General features: G+C 41.5%; 1 protein-coding gene across 6 annotated transcripts in view; it reads left to right on the forward strand.

Moving 5' to 3' along the window:
- The first annotated feature begins 283 nt into the window (after nucleotides 1–283).
- The window catches only part of chd2 (chromodomain helicase DNA binding protein 2), a 48,258-nt gene continuing 29,070 nt past the window's right edge, over nucleotides 284–19,471 (forward strand). Inside the window, exons 1-8 of one of the 6 annotated variants that reach the window (XR_008761576.1) lie at nucleotides 284–654; nucleotides 1,914–2,154; nucleotides 3,720–4,456; nucleotides 6,558–6,747; nucleotides 6,968–16,278; nucleotides 17,803–17,866; nucleotides 18,032–18,091; nucleotides 19,410–19,470. The gene's annotated coding sequence lies outside the window, so the exon portion shown is untranslated. Of the gene's footprint in view, nucleotides 655–1,913; nucleotides 2,155–3,719; nucleotides 4,457–6,557; nucleotides 6,748–6,967; nucleotides 16,279–17,802; nucleotides 17,867–18,031; nucleotides 18,092–19,409; nucleotide 19,471 lie in introns of those variants that run through there. The other 5 variants (XR_008761575.1, XM_055940207.1, XM_055940206.1 and 2 more) reach the window with 5 other exon arrangements.

Below are 19,471 nucleotides of genomic sequence, written 5' to 3' on the forward strand. Positions count from 1 at the left end.
CTACAGTGAGGGCAGTATCAGAGGGAAAGAGAGGGGCTGAGATCTAGTATGAGGGAGAAGGGGATACAAGAAATTAGTTTGAAGAGTATATTGAGTAGAATGTCATTAGATATAGTCTCAAATATGTTATCTTTATTAAGAGCAACGGGGCCGGCAGGTAGGATTTAGTTTCTCCCTGTCTCTGGCCCACACTCCAGTACAGTTGGTGGCGGTAATGCACCATAACGTTGGATGCCAACTGCCGATAAACCCCACCGATGAAGTCATCAGGCAGAGGCAATGGGTTTGGACGTTGAAGGGGCACGTTAGAGAAGGAAGACGGAGAGCGCGCTTGTTTGAAATTGAAAGGTGTCGCGGTAGTTGTTGGTAAAGAATATCATCAAGACGAAGCAACTGCATTATAAGTGGGATGGACTGTTGACCGATACATCCCGAGGCGTTCGTGCTGATTGTACGGAGATTGTGACAGCCGGTTAAATGGCGTCCCTTGAGAAAGCAAGAACAAGATATGTCAGGCGAAGTGCAGTATTACATAAGGAGATGTATACTTGGAAAAGGGGATATGTTTTGTTAAAGAAGAATGGTAGAAAGCGTAAACTGAGTGAGCTGAAGACCGGTGGAGAAATGGAAGTGAATGAGGGCGAAGTATCGGAGGTAGGTGTGGTGAAGTTCTCAGAGCCCGAGGCTTGCATTGCGGGTCAGGATAAAGATGAGTCTGTGACAGTAGGAGTGAAGTTTTTGGAAAAAGTGAACCCTTGCCTTTTGGCTGATCCATTTGTGGTTTCAGGGTGGGTGAAAACAGAATTGGGTACTGTGGAATGGTGAGGGTAACCAGAAGTGGTCTTGTGATAATTGTTTGTGTTTCTGCTGGTCAGATGGAGGTGCTCGGTGTTAAACGAATGGGGACAAGAGATGTAAAAATGTTTACTCTCAAGAAAAGGGTGCCATTGAAAGGAGTGATTACTGGGGTAGCAGTAAATGGAAAAGTTGACAAACTAAAGGGGAACATTCCCGGTGTTTGTAATGCTCGTCGCTGGGTGTGATGCAGAAAGGGTTGCGAGAGTGGTGAAACAGAAGTCATTGTCTGTTTTAAGTTTTTATGTTGTTTTTGCCCGACAAAGTGATGTTAGGATATATAAGTTATTCTGTACGAGCTTTTGTACCGAATACATGACATTGTTACAGGTGTCAAGCTTATGGGCATGTGGTAGCAGTGTGTAGGAGGGGGTTCCAAGGTGTGCAGAAGGGCATGAGACAAAGGAATGTGTAGCATTGAGGAAAGTAGTGGTATGTGTTAATTTTGGGGGTGCCCGTGGGGCTGGGGATCAGAAATGTCCCTTGCGTTGAGGTTTCCAGGGTTCGAGTAGTGCAGGAGTTGTCATATGCTGATGCAGTGAAGAAAGTGGAGGGATCCTAAGAGGAGTGGTGTGAGTAGTAGATCTGTACCATTACAGAAGGGTAGGCCAACAAGTGATATGTTTCAGTAATATAGATTTTTTTGCATTTATAGCAATGCTTATCAACTGTACTGCAGGGATGGAACATAAGTCACAGTGCGTATGAACATACAGCGTTAACTAGGGAGTATCATTTCTCCAAGTCGGGACCACTGCATTTTCTAGTGTAATTTGGAGTCGTGTGCAAGAAATGTTTAAGAACCCCTGAATTAGGCCATCTATTGGAAGTGTAATGGTTTCTTCATTGGTCTCTAATCTCTTTTAATGGTTTTAATATTTAAATGTACAAAGACACATTATTGAACTTTTACTGGAAACCATTTCACTGTGTTTAATTTGTCACTCAGGGTGTTGGCTTACTTTATTTGTGCAACGTTTAACAACTGATTAGTATATTTGTCATTTCCACTTGACTAAGACTGAGCCTACTATTAAATGGATGACCTTTTTCCACAGGTTCCATTTCATGACAAGCCCAGGCTACAGGAGTGGGTAGCAAGGGACAGGAGGATGAATTGGAAACCAACCCAACACTCTTGTCTCTGCCCATCACTTTGAAGATGAGTGTTTTTGGGATGATGACAAGGGAAAGGTCAGCCTCACTGCTTCTGCTGTGCCCAGTAATTTCTCCCCTGATTGTTTTCAAAAGTGGTCACAATGCCCCAGGGAAAGATCAAGGAATAAAGTAGGTACAGAGGTAAGTGGCAATGCTGATAATGTGAAAGCATCTGTGGCATGATCACACTTAATGTGTACGTAACATCGTTGAGGTACTTGTTGATGATGATGTTGGTCACAACAATATCAATGTGTTGTGTCTTTAGTATCATTAAAGGTGAAGACTGTTATTTTATCAAATCAATTCTCTGTAATTATTATTATGTGATTAAACTAATCCTGTAAATGTAATTAACTAGGAAGTTGGGGCACCACGGAAAATCTTCAGATTACAAAAATTCTAATTTTCCAAATATAACTCTCCAGATATTTTAATATCTGATCAATTAGTCTTCTATTAATGAATTATTCTTTACCTTACGTTAGTCTCATTTCAAACGTCGTAGAATTCTTGGTTATCTGCACAAACCCAGCCTAAACTATGAATCATCCATACACCGATTGGCTTAATCATTTATTTACTAACTAACTAAATAATCACAGAAATGCATAACAAACAGTAGATATTGGTAGTTATTGTAGATATTGGTAGTATTAGTAGTTACTAACAATGATAGGGAAGATCCCCTAGTGGGCTAAACCGATATGACAGCTTGGTATACAAAGAAAAGGGGGTGTGGACTGATAAAGGAGCGGGAAAGACAAAATGGATCACGACACACAGTGGGTAATTATATTCATTGAAATGCTAATCCTTTGCAGATGAACGCTCGCTCATTCGGGAATAATTGCAATCAATATATTTACGCTCTTATGTCGTTGTCTTCTCTGTTGGAATCGTCAGTCCGTCTGCAGGAGAGTCAGTTCATCAGAGAGTCTCTGGTTACTTATGGTGTTAGCTCTATCGGCAGCTCCTGATAGTGTCTATTGTAATGGGTACGTCAGGCGTCCATTGTTCTTAGAGTAGATGTTTCGGCGGTTGTCGGTATTCGCATCCCAGGTTTACATAATTTCTAGCTGCAGGCTAGTAATTAATATCTAAGATTTGCTCTTATTCTGTAGGGATCGATAGTCTCAGAGTTTAACCAGTTCCAGCCGTGTAGCCAATGCGCCACGTGGTATGGTTTTGTAGTCTTGGTACTCAACCATTGCAACCACAGCTCACGCTAGGGGTTTGCTTAGTCTGAAGAGGATTTCCTCAGGAGGGTTTTTTATTCGTAACAATAGAAAAGGGCGGTTCCATGATCATGTCTGTGCTCACAGGGGCGTGGCCAATGACTTAGTTAAACTTTACAGGGAAAACAATTCTCTCATTCTAAAGGTTAACATCACATTACATCATTTAACAAATAGTTTCAACTTTACTCATTCATTTTATACAAGAATTAGATGCAAACCCCATAATTGAGAAATGTACACATTCAGGCATATAGTTGTGTGTTTCCTGTCCTCCATGAGGTCACCAAATGAAACACACTCGTCATACCCGTCCCTTAAGTGTCCATGGACCCTTTCCACATTCTCACAAGTGGACATATAGTTTAATTCTCCCATTTTGGGGATTTAGGAGTTCGGCCAAGTGAAATCCCTTGTTCTCTCTCTGTATTCTCTTGTTCTCTCTCTGTTCTCTCTCTGTATGCTCAGTCCCCTCCTGTACTCCCTGTTCACCCATGACTGCATAGCCAGGCACGACTCCAACACCATCATTAAGTTTGCAGACGACACAACAGTGGTAGGCCTGATCACCGACAACGACGAGACAGCCTATAGGGAGATCAGAGACTGGGCTGGGTGGTGCCAGAATAACAACCTATCCCTCAACGTAACCAAGACAAAGGAGATGATTGTGGACTACAGGAAAAGGAGGACTGAGCACGCCCCCATTCTCATCGACGGTGCTGTAGTGGAGCAGGTTGAGAGCTTCAAGTTACTTGGTGTCCACATCAACAACAAACTAGAATGGTCCAAACACACCAAGACAGTCGTGAAGAGGGCACGACAAAGCCTATTCCCCCTCAGGAAACTAAAAAGATTTGGCATGGGTCCTGAGATCCTCAACAGGTTCTACAGCTGCAACATCGAGAGCATCCTGACTGGTTGCATCACTGCCTGGTACGGCAATTGCTCAGCCTCTGACCGCAAGGCACTACAGAGGGTAGTGCGTACAGCCCAGTACATCACTGGGGCTAAGCTGCTTGCCATCCAGGACCTCTACACCAGGCGGTGTCAGAGGAAGGCCCTAAAATTTGTCAAAGACCCCGCCACCCCAGTCATAGACTGTTCTCTCTACTACCGCATGGCAAGCGGTACCGGAGTGCCAAGTCTAGGACAAAAAGGCTTCTCAACAGTTGTTACCCCAAAGCCATAAGACTCCTGAACAGGTAATCAAATGTCTACCCAGACTATTTGCATTGTGTGCCCCCCCCCCAACCCCTCTTTTTACGCTGCTGCTACTCTCTGTTCATCATATATGCATAGTCACTTTAACTATACATTCATGTACATACTACCTCAATTGGGTCAACCAACCAGTGCTCCCACACATTGGCTAACCAGGCTATCTGCATTGTCACCCACCACCCGCCAACCCCTCTTTTACGCTAGTGCTACTCTCTGTTCATCATATATGCATAGTCACTTTAACCATATCTACATGTACATAGTACTACCTCAATCAGCCTGACTAACCGATGTCTGTATGTAGCCTCGCTACGTTTACAGCCTCGCTACTGTATATATAGTGGGGCAAAAAAGTATTTAATCAGCCACCAATTGTGCAAGTTCTCCCACTTAAAAAGATGAGAGGCCTGTAATTTTCATCATAGGTACACTTCAACTATGACAGACAAAATGAGTGAAAAAAAATCCAGAAAATCGCATTGTAGTATTTGTAATGAATTTATTTGCAAATTATGGTGGAAAATAAGTATTTGGTCAATAACAAAAGTTTATCTCAATACTGTGTTATATAACCTTTGTTGGCAATGACAGAGGTCAAACGTTTTCTGTAAGTCTTCACAAGGTTTTCACACACTGTTGCTGGTATTTTGGCCCATTCCTCCATGCAGATCTCCTCTAGAGCAGTGATATTTTGGGGCTGTTGCTGGGCAGCACGGACTTTCAACTCCCTCCAAAGATTTTCTATGGGGTTGAGATCTGGAGACTGGCTAGGCCACTCCAGGACCTTGAAATGCTTCTTACGAAGCCACTCCTTCGTTGCCCGGGCGGTGTGTTTGGGATCATTGTCATGCTGAAAGACCCAGCCACGTTTCATCTTCAATGCCCTTGATGATGGAAGGAGGTTTTCACTCAAAATCTCACGATACATGGCCCCATTCATTCTTTCCTTTACACGGATCAGTCGTCCTGGTCCCTTTGCAGAAAAACAGCCTCAAAGCATGCTGTTTCCACCCCCATGCTTCACAGTAGGTAGCATGGGGGTGCATTCTTTGGATGCAAATCAGCATTCTTTGTCCTCCAAACACGACGAGTTGAGTTTTTACCAAAAAGTTATATTTTGGTTTCATCTGACCATATGACATTCTCCCAATCTTCTTCTGGATCATCCAAATGCTCTCTAGCAAACTTCAGACGGGCCTGGACATGTACTGGCTTAAGCAGGGGGACACGTCTGGCACTGCAGGATTTGAGTCCCTGGCGGCGTAGTGTGTTACTGATGGTAGGCTTTGTTACTTTGGTCCCAGCTCTCTGCAGGTCATTCACTAGGTCCCCCCCATGTGGTTCTGGGATTTTTGCTCACCGTTCTTGTGATCATTTTGACCCCACGGGGTGAAATCTTGCGTGGAGCCCCAGATCGAGGGAGATTATCAGTGGTCTTGTATGTCTTCCATTTCTTAATAATTGCTCCCACAGTTGATTTCATCAAACCAAGCTGCTTACCTATTGCAGATTCAGTCTTCCCAGCCTGGTGCAGGTCTACAATTTTGTTTCTGGTGTCCTTTGACAGCTCTTTGGTCTTGGCCATAGTGGAGTTTGGAGTGTGACTGTTTGAGGTTGTGGACAGGTGTCTTTTATACTGATAACAAGATCAAACAGGTGCCATTAATACAAGCCTCTTAAAGAAGAAGTTACAGAGCTGTGAGAGCCAGAAATCTTGCTTGTTTGTAGGTGACCAAATACTTATTTTCCACCATAATTTGCAAATAAATTCATAAAAAATCCTACAATGTGATTTTCTGGATTTTTTTTTCTTCTCATTTTGTCTGTCATAGTTGAAGTGTACCTATGGTGAAAATTGGAGAACTTGCACAATTGGTGGCTGACTAAAAAATACTTTTTTGCCCCACTGTAGCCTGTCTTTTTTACTGTTTTATTTCTTTACTTACCTATTGTTCACTTAACACCTTTTTTGCACTATTGGTTAGAGCCTGTAAGTAAGCATTTCACTGTAAGGTCTACACCTGTTGTATTCGGCGCACGTGACAAACTTTGATTTGATATTCTCTCTTTCTGCATGGCCAGGGGGAGAGTCTCCGCCAAGAATTTACGACCTGAGATAACAGCACCTGGGTGTAGGAGTCAGAGGGGGAAGCCATGATCTACACCCAGAAAAGGCCACGTCATGACAACTGTGATGCTGGATGTGCATGATGACACCAGTGGTGTGTCAGATGTAGGCCTACATCACAATGACATAGCTGTAATAGTGGATGTGAGTTAAATGTGGTGTCAGATTAGCAGAGGATCTAAACCCAATACAGACAAACCCATGCGCTCTATCCCAGTTTGCCTGCAATTTTTTTCCATACTTTATTGACATGAGTGTCATTTACCGTTTGTTTTCACATGACACTTACCTAAGGTCCTCCTGTGTATTCCAGCTAACTTTGTTAATCACATGCTAGTTATCAAATTTCACTTGTGTGTTCCAGGCCGGCCGCTGCTGATTCCTTGCTTCTCACTAGGCGATGTTGCCACACCTCAGCTGAGAAGAGGATCCAATATGACAAACCATGCAGCAATTTCTCAATGGTACAGCTTCTTGGTTAAATACAAAGGTTCTCTTTCATTTTCTCCTCTACATTTGGATTGACAATGGTGCTTGTGTGCATCTAATGTAGTTTATGAGCTTTGATTTCAAGCATAACCATGCGGCTTTATAAGTATAACACAGAAACTATAGATAACGCTATCCAGAAATCTTACATACTGTTTTCTGAAAGTTATTTTAAAACTGTAAATCCTAAAGAAAATTATCCAACTTGTAACTCTGATTTGGACTATCGGTTTCTGTCAAAACTCCCACACTGATGAAAGTGATATTGTGGAAAGCCTAGATATGGAACAGCTTGGATGTCATCAGTCTTTGGGCAAGTCATCATGAGGTTAAATCACGTCCTCTGCCTCTCTCACTCCTCTCTGTCACTTCTCTCCTCTACACGTGGTCATTGCTTCAACATTGCTTCAGCACGTGGACATTGCGGCCCTCCTGATCAAGTTCAAATGAAGTGTTCAGTATTCTCTGATTCTCAACACAAGCAAGAGAGCTCTCATACACTGAGTATACCAAGCATTAGGAACAACTTCCTAATATTGAGTTGCACCCCCTTTTGCCCTCAGAACAGCCTCAATTCATCGGGGCATGGGCTCTACAAGGTGTCAAGCGTTCCACAGGAAAGCTGGCCCATGTTGATGCCAATGCTTCCCACAATCCTTGTTTACCCTGTCTCCCCCTTCATCTACACTGATTGAAGTGGATTTAACAAGTGACATCAATAACGGATCATAGCATTCACCTGGTCGGTCAGTCTGTAATGGAAAGAGCAAATCAAATTTGATTTGTCACATGCGCCGAATACAAAATGTGTAGACGTTACCGTGAAATGCTTACTTACAAGCCCTTAACCAACAATGCAGTTCAAGAAAGAGTTCATAAAATATTTACTAAATAAAGTAAAAATGATTAAATCAATCAAAAAGTAACACAACAAATGTGTATAACAATAACGAGGCTATATACAGGGGGTACCGGTACAGAGTCAATGTGCCGGGATACAGGTTGGGTGTTCTTAATGTTTTGTATACTCAGTGTTTTAAATTTGTTTTGCTCATAATGGTAGATGTATGCATGTGTGCAACTAGAAAGATATAACAACTACGTTTCTGACTTCCAATGACAGCCTGCTCACTATAATTCCCATCCAATATATTTTTACATGCATGCCTGGGGAAACCCCTTATCACCCAGTAACTCCTCCTTCAGGTTGATGATATCCATGCCCTGTTGGACACTTATGTAACCAGATGCAGAGAAGAGGGATCACCAGCTCAGCTCATCACTGTCCAATTTCTGGTTGGGACAACAGACATTGCTCGACCTGCGCTTGATTTGTCCCATTTGCTACCCAGCCAAACAGATTAACATTTTAATGCATAAATCCTTTAGCTTTTGCATTTTAAATTTGTGTGTCTCTTAAAAGCTGGCTGGTTATTAAACAGTTTAATATCTTCTCAATTAGTTAAGTTATTACATATTAAAAGATTAGCTGTGGATTTTTCCACTATATATGATTGGTTTGTGACTCTCCGACCAATCTCTAATCATATCCTGTAGTGCTGTAAAGTGGAGTTCCCCTCCACCAATCCCTCAGGGCTGCAATGTAAAGTCAAACTCCATTCTCTTATAAACTATGGTGAACTGATACAGTGAACCAGCTAAAGTCGGTATGTAAACTGACACCACTGGAGGTCTTGCGGTATTTGTGTAGAACAAGAAAGAAAACAAGTAGGTGGACAGTACAAGTAAACTTTATTGAACTATTTACAAAACATGTAAGTAGGAGCAGATTAGAATATCGTTTACATCAGGATGCACAACCTTCCACTTCTGTAAGGAGTTCTTTATTTTGCCATTCTTGCTAGGTTGAAGCACTTGTTGATTGTTTTTTGAATAGCAGGACAGAAATAAAGTACCTCATGCTGAAAAGAGAAGTCAAAGAGATCTCTTGGCAGGGGTTAGAAAGGATAGACCCAGCAAAATGTATATCTGTCATAACTCACACTGTCAGTGGCTCTGTAAATACATAATGTTGTGAGCGTCTTGTAGAATCCTGGAGTTGGAATATTATATTACTTGTAGATAACGCTGCTTTCATCATTTCTAAAATGATGCAGAAAAATTAATCCATGCATTTGTTACTTCTAGGCTAGACTACTGCAATGCTCTACTTTCCGGCTACCCGGATAAAGCACTAAATAAACTTCAGTTAGTGCTAAATACGGCTGCTAGAATCCTGACTTGAACCAAGAAATTTGATCATATTACTCCAGTGCTAGTTTCCCTACACTGGCTTCCTGTTAAGGCAAGGGCTGATTTCAAGGTTTTACTGTTAACCTATAAAGCGTTACATGGGCTTGCTCCTACCTATCTTTCCGAGTTGGTCCTGCCGTACATACCTACACGTACGCTACGGTCACAAGACGCAGGCCTCCTAATTGTCCCTAGAATTTCTAAGCAAACAGCTGGAGGCAGGGCTTTCTCCTATAGATCTCAATTTTTATGGAACGGTCTGCCTACCCATGTGAGAGACGCAGACTCGGTCTCAACCTTTAAGTCTTTACTGAAGACTTATCTCTTCAGTAGGTCATATGATTGAGTGTAGTCTGAACCAGGAGTGTGAAGGTGAATGGAAAGGCTCTGGAGCAACGAACCGCCCTTGCTGTCTCTGCCTGGCCGGTTCCCCTCTCTCCACTGGGATTCTCTGCCTCTAACCCTATTACAGGAGCTGAGTCACTGGCTTACTGGTGCTCTTTCATGCCATCCCTAGGAGGGGTGCGTCACTTGAGTGGGTTGAGTTACTGGCGTGATCTTCCTTTCTGGGTTGGCGCCCCCCCTTGGTTTGTGCTGTGGTGGAGATCTTTGTGGGCTATACTCGGCCTTGTCTCAGGATTGTAATTTGGTGGTTGAAGATATCCCTCTAGTGGTGCGGGGGCTGTGCTTTGGCAAAGTGGGTGGGGTTATATCCTTCCTGTTTGGCCCTGTCTGGGGGAATCATCGGATGGGGCCACAGTGTCTCCTGACCCCTCCTGTCTCAGCCTCCAGTATTTATGCTGTAGTAGTTTGTGTCGGGGGGCTAGGGCCAGTTGGTTTGAGTAGAGTGTGTGAGGTAAGGCAATAAATAGGACCCTTGGCCATGTTCTGTTATCTCCACCTGGCACAGCCAGAAGAGGACTGGCCACCCCTCATAGCCTGGTTCCTCTCTAGGTTTCTTCCTAGGTTTTGGCCTTCTAGGGAGTTTTTCCTAGCCAATGTGCTTCTACACCTGCATTGCTTGCTGTTTGGGGTTTTAGGCTGGGTTTCTGTACAGCACTTTGATATATCAGCTGATGTAAGAAGGGCTATATAAATAAATTTGATTTGATCTCAGTGAGTAAGTTGTACACCTGAGCCCAATTTAGTTTCTTCCCCTTTTCCCACAGTACACTCTTAAAATCAAATTGTATTGGTCACATGCACATGAATAACAGATGTTATTACGAGTGTAGCGAAATGCTTGTGCTTCTAGTTCCGACAGTGCAGCAATATCTAACAAGTAATATCTAACAATTCCACAACAAAAACCTAATACACACACATCTAAGTAAAGGAATAAGAATGTGTATAAATGTATGGATGAGTAATGTCAGAGCGGCATAGGCGAAGATGCAATAGATAGTATAGAATGCATTTATACATATGAGATGAGTAGTGCAAGATGTGTAAACATTGTTTAAAGCGACATTATTAAAGTGACTAGTTTTCAATTTATTAAAGTGGCCAATGATTTCAAGTCTGCATATAGGCAGCAGCCTCTCTGTGCTAGTGATGGCTTTTTAACAGTCTGATGGCCTTGCGATAGAAGCTGTTTTACAGTCTCTCGGTCCCAGCTTTGATGCACCTGTACTGACCACGCCTCCTGGATGGTAGCGGGGTGAACGGGCAGTGGCTCGGGTGGTTGTTGTCCTTGATCTTTTTGGCTTTCCTGTGACATCGGGTGCTGTAGGTGTCTTGGAGGGCAGGTAGTTTGCCCCCTGATGATGCAATGTGCAGACCGCACCACCCTCTGGAGAGTCCTGCGGTTGTGGGCGGTGCATTTGCCATACCAGGAAGTGATACAGCCCGACAGCATGCTCTCAATTGTGCATCTGTAAAAGGATGTGAACGTTTTCGGTGACGACAAATTTCTTTAGCCTCCTGAGGTTGAAGTGGCGCTGTTTCGCCTTCTTCACCACGCTGTCTGTGTGGGTGGACCATTTCGGTTTGTCTGTGATGTGTACGCCGAGGAACTTAAAACTTTCCACCTTCTCCACTGTTGTCCATCGATGTGGATAGGGGTTGCTCCCTCTGCTGTTTCCTGAAGTCCACGATCATCTCCTTTGTTTTTGACGTTGAGTGAGAGGTTATTTTCCTGACACAACACTCCGAGAGCCCTCACCTCCCTGTAGGCTTTTTCGTTGTTGTTGGTGATCAAGCCTACTACAGTTGTCGTCTGCAAACTTGATGATTGAGTTGGAGGCATGCATGGCCACGCTGTCATGGGTGAACAGTGAGTACAGGAGGGGGCTGAGCACGCACCCATGTGGGGCCCCAGTGTTGAGGATCAGCGAAGTGGAGATGTTGTTTCCTACTTTCACCATCTGAGGGTGGCCCGTCAGAACGTCCAAGACCCAATTGCACAGGGCGGGGTTGAGACGCAGGGCCTAAAGCTTAATGATGAGCTTGGAGGGTACTATGGCGTTGAATGCTGAGCTGTAGTCGATGAACAGCATTCTTACATAGGTATTCCTCTTGTCCAGATGGGATAGGGCAGTGTGATGATGACTGCATCGTCTGTGGACCTATTGGGGCGGTCAGCAAATTTAAGTGGGTCTAGGGTGACCGGTAAGGTGGAGGTGAAATGATCCTTGACTAGTCTCTCAAAGTACTTCATGATGACACAAGTAGTCATTTAGTTCAGTTACCTTTGCATTCTTGGGTACAGGAACAATGGTGGCCATCTTGAAACATGTGGGGACAGCAGACTGGGATAGGGAGAGATTGAATATGTCCGTAAACACACCAGCTAGCTGGTCTGGGCGTGCTCTGTGGACGTGGCTAGGTATGCTGTCTGGGCCGGCAGCCTTGCGAGGGTTAACACGTTTAAAAGTCTTATTCAAGTCTGCCCCGGAGAAGGAGAGCCCACAGTCCTTGGTAGCTGGCCGCGTTGGTGGCACTGTGTTATCCTCAAAGTGGGCAAAGAACGTGTTTAGCTTGTCTGGCAGCAAGACGTCGGTGTCCCCGACGTGGCTAGTTTGCCTTTTGTAGTCCATGATTGTCTGTAAACCCTGCCACATACGTCTTGTGTCTGAGCCGTTGAATTGTGATTCCACTTTGTCTCGATATTGAAGTTTTGCCTGTTTGATTGCCTTGCTGAGGGAAAGACTGCTCTGTTTGTATTCTGCCATATTCCCCGTCACTTTGCCATGGTTAACATATTCCAGTCTGTGCTAGCAAAATAGTCCTGTAGTTTAGCATCTGCTTCATCTGACCACTTTTTTTATAGACCGAGTCACTGGTGCTTCCTGCTTTAATTTTTGCTTTTAAGCAGGAATCAGCAGGATAGATTTATGGTCAGATTTGCCAAATGGAGGGCGAGCGAGAGCTTTGTAAACATCTTTGTGTGAGGAGGAAAGGTGGTCTATAATTTGTTTCCCTCTGGTTGCACGTTTAACATGCTGATAGAAATTAGGTGAAACTAATTTAAATTTCCCTGCATTTAAGTCCAACTAGGAGCGCTGCCTCTGGATGAGCGTTTTCCTGTTTGGTTATGGCGGAATACAGCTCATTGAGTGTGGTTGTAGTGCCAGCTTCGGTCTCTGGTGGTATGTAGACAGCTACGGAAAATACAGATAAACTCTCTAGGTAGATAGTGTGGTCTACAGCTTATGAGATACTCTACCTCAGGTTAGCAAAACCCTGACACTTCCTTAGATATCGTGCACCAGATATTGTTAACAAATATGCATAGGCCCCCGCCCTGTCTCTTACCAGAGGCTGGTATTCTGTCCTGCCGATAGTGTATAACCTGCCAACTGTATGTTCTTAATGTCGTTGTTCAGCCACAACTTGGTGAAACAAGATATTACAGTTTTAAATGTCCTGTTGGTAGGATATACGTGCTTTCAGTTCGTTCAATTTATTTTCCAGCGATTGAACGTTAGCTAGCAGAACGGATGGCAAGGGCAGATTAGCTACTTGTCGCCTGATCCTCACAAGGCATCCTGATCTCTTTCCGCGAAACCTAAGTTTCCTTTTCCAGTGAATCACGGGGATCTGGGCCTAGTTGGGTGTCCGTAGTGTATCCCTCGCGTCCGACTCATTGAAGAAGAACTCCTCATCCAACTTGAAGTAAGTAATCCTAGTAGTGGAGGCTCCTAGGTTTTGTATTGAAGTCAATGTACCAAGAGGACGGAAGCTATCTGTACTCGGGCTACACCATGGTGCTACCCTACAGAATGCTGTTGAAGCTACTTTAGACCTTCATTGCAAAACAGTGTGTTTTAATCAATTATTTGGTGACAAACATATTTTGTATAGTTTTATCTTAAAAGGATAACTTTTTCTGTTTTACAAAAAAAAGAAAAAGGAAATTCACTGAGGAGGATGGTCCTCCCCTTGCTCCTCTGAGGAGCCTCCACTGTTGTAAACAAGCTGATGCATTGTTTTCTACAAAAATATGAAGGTTATTGACCACACATAATTAAATGAGAGCATCTACAACCAATTGCGCTCTAATATACACTAGATGGCGGCATTTAATCACCATGACACTGGGATCAGCATAGCCCTTAGCTTCCCGACTGTTCGTAAGCAGGGTTAGGGTTCCCACACTGCCATATTTCCACGTTACAGCGCTTGTTTACGGAAAACAGACGGAAGACCGAGTGGACTACCTGTGCTAATTAGCTATCTGCGTCTCCGAACACCTGTGTGTAAACGGTAGACAGACGCCACAAAGGTGTTGTCACTGAAAAATACTGCCTGCTGAAACTGTTAAAACAGTGTACGGTAGTGGAGGCTTGTTGATGAGCTATAGGAGGACGGGCTCATTGTAATGGATGGAGTCAAACATGTGGTTTCCTTATATTTGATGTGTTTGATATCGTTCAATTTATTCCATTCCAGTCATTGCAATGAGCCTGTCCTCCTGTTGCTCCTCCACCCAGCCTCCTCTGTTGTACAGTGTGTGTATTTTGCATTTGTGAAATTAGTTTTATGTTATATGAAAGTAGAGGGATTTATGTTTCTAGAACCTTACTGCAATTGAGAATCGATTCACGTTTAGCTGCAGTATTTGGCAGCTTTGGCTTCCAGAGCCAAATCACCCTTTAAACAGACATGTAAGGTCCTTGGACTAAGGAGTAACGTTAGCCCAATATTGGACTAAAGGAGCCTAACTATTGAGTATGAGCTGTCAAATGCTGATTTTTAATGTATTCATTTTACAACAACAATTACTCTTTGTCTGACACACTACTGGTTTTACCAAAATAATACAACTCTATTTGTTAAAAAAAAATCAGATCTGTTGTCTGTTCGGCAGGAATTGTAAGTCGGACGCCAACACAGAAAATTAGTAGATCTGGTTACTGTTGCTTGGATACCTGTTATTCAAACCAGTGAATAAGGGCTACAGCAAAATTCTACTGACGGGAATTGGTGGTCTACTCTTTCAGTCTAATACAATACAAACGTTGCAGTTAAAATGACCATGAACTTCATAAATGGGCATATCAACTGGCACTACTTTAGTTCTAGAGCATGTGTAAGCAAGCACGTGTAACCAATTACGACCTTTATGATTTTATGGGCTGTTAAAAGAAGAAAAGCAATATTTGGTCATGTTCAACAATGACAAGTTTGATCAATGTTGCATTAATATATCCTCTTTTCGCCCATCACAAATCACAATGTGTCTTTCTGCATTTTAGCAGGAGGTGGAACTTGCCCCTAACTACTGATACAGGATAAGATATCCCCCCCCCCCCCAGTTTGGGTAGGGTAATCTGATCCCAGGTCTATAGTGAAGGGTAACTTCTAGTTCGACTGGCACCATTTTGTTTTTCCTGTGCAAATAAGTTTCTGTGATCTGTCCAATGAGGGAACGAAGGGTGCCGTTTTTCATGGGAATGGGGGTTTACAACTCTTGTTGCTAGGCTGTGGATATTTTTCTAGGAAATCTTCCACTGCAAAACAGCCGAAGCTGTTCCGCTCACATCTTATTGGTTGGTGATGGGGTGGAGTACTGAGAACTGAACAGTACATTCAAAATGGCGTATGTGTTTTTGCTGCTTCCCACAAAGCAACGCCATTATGGTCTCTCACTGACATTCTTCAATTGTATCTGTATACAATTGGTTCTTACATGGACAATGCATATTATTTGTAATATTAAGACAAATTATTATCAATTCAAGCAATTACATCAACATATTATAGGCAAACAATTACAAGTGTGGTAGTCTATATTAGTTTGACACTGGTAGATTTTGACATATCTACTGTGTTCTATAACTATTTAATTGAATAGCCTTTAGCTATGCAACACGTGATGAAATAAGTGTACTGAAATTTAATGAAATACCGGACAGGAGGTAGTAAAACACAACTTCAGCATTGTTTAATGTTCATAACTAAACTATTTCACCAATGAAGTTGGTTTATACATCTTGCCTCAACACAAAACATTTCTTAAGAAGGACAAACATTAAATGCAAAACAGACAGTAAACCTTTGAGCATAGATCTTTGGACAATACAAGGGAAATGTTGCCGCAATGTATCTCCTAGTTTTAACATTTGATACATTTCAGAAAAGTGTATAAAATAAATGTAGAGCCACAATGTTGCATATTTTCCTCAAATCGCTTTATAGTAATTATCTAAACCATTAGAGTAGAGGCTCTGCTTGCTACCCAGGATGCTGGTGTGTTTCAGAGGAAGTTGTGTGCGCTTACGTTGAAAAAGAGGGGGCAGAGCTATTGAATAGGATAACAGTTCTTGCAGACCCAGTGAGAAGGACAGACGGAAGAGACCAGCATCCAGCACAGAATGGCAGAGACGCACAACTGTCAGGGTGAAGATCCCGATAAAATGACGAAAATCTGCAAGAAATGCGGCGGTCGCGCGGGTAGAAGACGGGGGATAGCGCCCTTCTCACATGTGGGTAAGAAACTAAAAAACAGAATCAGTTTTCCCCTATAAATGCGCGTTTAGAAGATGTGGCAATATGGTGGAAAGAGCGAGGGTTCTACGGTCTGTTGTAAAAATGGCCATGGTGTGTTCCCGGTTAAGAATTATACAAATAAAATATTCGGACCTAATGTTCGTGTGGTTGAAATTCTAGTTCGTGGGATGAATAGGAGAAAGAAAAAATGTTGCGTTAATTTAAGTCAAATACAAAGTAACATTATTATTCGGTACACTTTCGAGTTCTAGAACCTACGCATTTAAAATGTGCTTTGTCCTTGAAAGGGCAAATGCCCTTGTCTGAAATTGACAGATAATTAACTAAATTGAGTAACGTTACACCTTAACAATAAATGTTGATTTAAGTGGGTTGAGAGTAAGATGAAAGTATGAAGCTTTATATTGTGATTTCAAGGGATGTTCTATTATATAGTGCATTTCGATGTTTTTCCATACAAATAAATATATCTGTTAGAAAAGGCTTTATTGCCAGGTTTAGGTGTTACATGCTGGAAAACATTCCAGACAGGTATAGTTATGGCTAACTTAATATTTCAGCTCATTTTAACAGTAGTTAAAATTATTAAGATAAATTTGAAGTTAAACAATATGTTCGATAATGTTGCTCTTTCTATACACATAACACAAGTTTTATGTTTAAATTTAACTGCAACGTCTTGAGCATATATAAGCTATTTTTCAAAAAATTGTAAATAGGGTGTTGGCTTTTAACTCTTTGTGTTACAGAATGGAAATAAAAGTCTCTGAAATTATTCCATAAATATTTTTGGGGTTATTATTTTAGTAGTTATGGGAGTAGGATTTTCACACTTCACAAATACAGAACGATTCACTCGATCAGATTTCATAGAGGAATTATTAAGAAATACACCCTTTTCCAAGACACAAAAGCTACTTAATGCTATCCTGACCAGGCTATTGAAATATGTCCATACAGTGAGGATGAGATTTGTTTCATGGATATTTAATGTAATCAAGTTGATGCTCTGTTATCATCTTTATTAAAGCTTAATATAAAGGTCCCTGATGCTGAGATATTGATTCAGGCAAGTCTCAAGATTTCCATGTTTAGGGACACTATATTTAAATAAGGTATCATTGATCGGCTGCTATATTGTGGTCATAAATTGGTTGCTGGTTTAATCTTTGTGTTCCATGAACAATTCTTACTCATTTTGATACAAAAATCGTTGGATAAATGGCCACAACGCATATTTCAAGTTGAAAGTATAGTATTTTAGGACAAGCATGTATTCGTAAAATGTAAATGGTTATAAGTTGCCTTCTGCAAATGAGTTAAGATCACAAATGAATTATTAGTTGCTCGAGTATATGGTTGCCTCTGTAGTATTTGTAGTAACATTTAGAATATGAAAGTCTGTACAGATGTATAGAATCTCTTGTATCAGACAATGTATGGCATTCTGCCAGATTTTGTGACATAATCATTGTAATCTAACATGTATATTTCTTTTTTCAGGAAACATTGAAGTTTGAAAAATGGGGGTTAAGAAGAATACCGAAGTCTTGATACTCGAAAAATGGTAGGTTTGTGTAATAAACTGAGCTTGTGATGGCATTTTATGACTATTAATTATTAACAGTGCGTATGTTTAATTTAGCAAGTACGTTTCTCCTGACTGCTATATTAGACTAACCAATAGGTTGTGCTGTTGGCCTGTTTTCACTTTTGTATTTGTACTTTTAAGGTTTGTCATCCGGATGGCCCACCAAATCGATGACTAGGGGGATCGGAATGATCAAGACTTGTAAGTATGAAGTGTTCGCTTTTAATTAAAGACTGAGAAGAAGATATAACCTGAAAACAACACATTTTGAATAACATCTCTTCCATGTAAAATATTATATGGGTGTGTGTTATAGTGTATCCTAACACTACATTGTAACATTTGCATTTTGTACTCACTTGGCATTTATTTAGTCTGTGCCCATTCAATAGTTGAAAAGAAGAGGAAATAGCAAAATTTCTTAAAATGAATAAATACGTTTAAAAAATCGCTGAACACACTTGTGAGCAGTGTTATGATTAAGACCACAAGAGGGCAATATTATTCACTATAAAAGTTAGCTCTTATTGCTACCATGACGCTGCTTCAAATCTTCGCAGATGATGTTACGTTCACATTTTGTGCTTTGACTTATTTTTGGAATTTGATTCTCTGCTAAGGTCTCTGTTAAGTGCTTGTAAAAAATGCTATTTATCCTTTTTGGGAGAACTAACTGACATTCATACATCAGTACGAAAAAAATGGCTAGCTAGCCAATGGGTAAGTAAAGAAATGATCTCAGACAAGTAAAGAACATCGGGAATTAAAGGGCTTTTAATAATATGCCTATTAATTTGGATCAACTCAATCTAGCCTAGGCCTAAAATGTATGATCGTTATCCTAAAAGTAGTATTATCCTTGTGTTCAAGTGCTCCTTGGAAGCTACTATTTACCAGTTAAATTGCTATATGGCTTAAGTCTGTTCAGGTTCTTTATCAGTTAGAAGGTTTCTGGTTGAATGAGATGAGTTAATGTAGTAAGTAATACTAATAAGCTAACTAAAGTTGTTATTAAGTTAGCTAGCTAGCTTGCTAAATTGGTCACATTGGCTATATTACCAATCAAGAAGATGCCATGTTGTATTCTGTTAATATGAAGCATGGTTATCATAATAATTGATAATACACACACATGTTTGATGAAAATCTGTAAATGATTTGTTTGGTTGAAAAGGTGAAAGGTGTAATATAATGTCCCAACTCGTAGACTAGGGTCGCAGAATTTTGTAATGGCATCTTGGGGTCATAGATTTTTTTTAAAGTCAGGAACCCATTATTTTTTAATAATTCTTCACTACTTGAACTGAGCATAATGCATAGTACTAGGAAACCTGATCACATTTCGGGGAATTTGTATTTTGGTTTGCAAAAATGGTATTCAAGTAAAAGCCTAGATGAGGAACTCCATCCCGAGAGACCACATTTTCGAATATTTGGTCAGTATGAGTGAGTATTCATGAAACAACTCGTGGTCTGGTGTATTTGATGGTCACCTAATTTCTCATCTTATCCCTTACAGAATCAAGACATAGACTGACTGACTGTTCCATTCCCTCCCCATGAAGTAAGAAGACAGCTATG

Source organism: Salvelinus fontinalis, chromosome 12 (genome assembly GCF_029448725.1).
Source record: "Salvelinus fontinalis isolate EN_2023a chromosome 12, ASM2944872v1, whole genome shotgun sequence".
Classification (NCBI taxonomy): domain Eukaryota; kingdom Metazoa; phylum Chordata; class Actinopteri; order Salmoniformes; family Salmonidae; genus Salvelinus; species Salvelinus fontinalis.